The sequence below is a fragment of the Suncus etruscus genome, chromosome 9 (genome assembly GCF_024139225.1).
Source record: "Suncus etruscus isolate mSunEtr1 chromosome 9, mSunEtr1.pri.cur, whole genome shotgun sequence".
Taxonomy (NCBI): Eukaryota; Metazoa; Chordata; class Mammalia; order Eulipotyphla; family Soricidae; genus Suncus; species Suncus etruscus.
In genome coordinates, this window is record NC_064856.1 from 114,202,576 (window position 1) to 114,203,436 (window position 861).

Genomic DNA, 861 nt, shown 5'->3' on the forward strand with positions numbered 1-861 from the left:
TCAGGGGTGACTCCTGGCTGTCTGCTCAGAAATAGCTCCTGGCAGGCACGGGGGACCCTATGGGACACCGGGATTCGAACCAACCACCTTTGGTCCTGGATCGGCTGCTTGCAAGGCAAACGCCGCTGTGCTATCTCTCCGGGCCCATATTATATTTATTTCTTTTAGGGCCCGGCCAGCGGCGCTCCAGGTTTCCTCCTGGCTCTGCACTCAGGGATCTACCTCTTGGGGGGCCCGGATCAGACTCAGATTGGCCACAGCAGAGCTGATCCGGTTCCATCCCCAGCATCCCTTAAAGTCCCCTTGAGGAGCCACAACCAGTGGAGCTAAGGACACTGCACTCAGGCATCTCTCCTGATGGGGCTCCGGGTTCTTCTTGGGGTCCTGGGGCTTGAAGCCTGGGTAGCAACTTTCACACTGCGCTTTCTCTGACCAGAAGCTCTCACTTACTGTGACCTGGAAGTGGAAGTGACTGAGGGCTGTCCTGTACTGTCACTTCAATTAAAAAAAGAAAACGGAGAGATAGCAGGGAAGTAAAGGCATTTGCCTTGCATGCAGAAGGATGGTGGTGTCCCATATCTGCCAGGAGCGATTTCTGAGCATAGAGTCTGGAATATCCCCTGAGTGTTGCCGGGTGTGACCCAAAACACAAAAACAAAAGAAAGAAAACAGCACCTGAAAGCCCTGACTGACTCAACTTTGCACAAAGCAGAGATTGACAGCTCAGACGCTACTCCAACTCTCAGACCAGAGATAAGGCAGCTTGGCATAAGAACTGTGGTTTTTCTTGGTAAATGTTATGCATATAATTAAAAATAATACATGTTTTTCAATTTCAGAGTTGGTATTTTAGAAATGTTA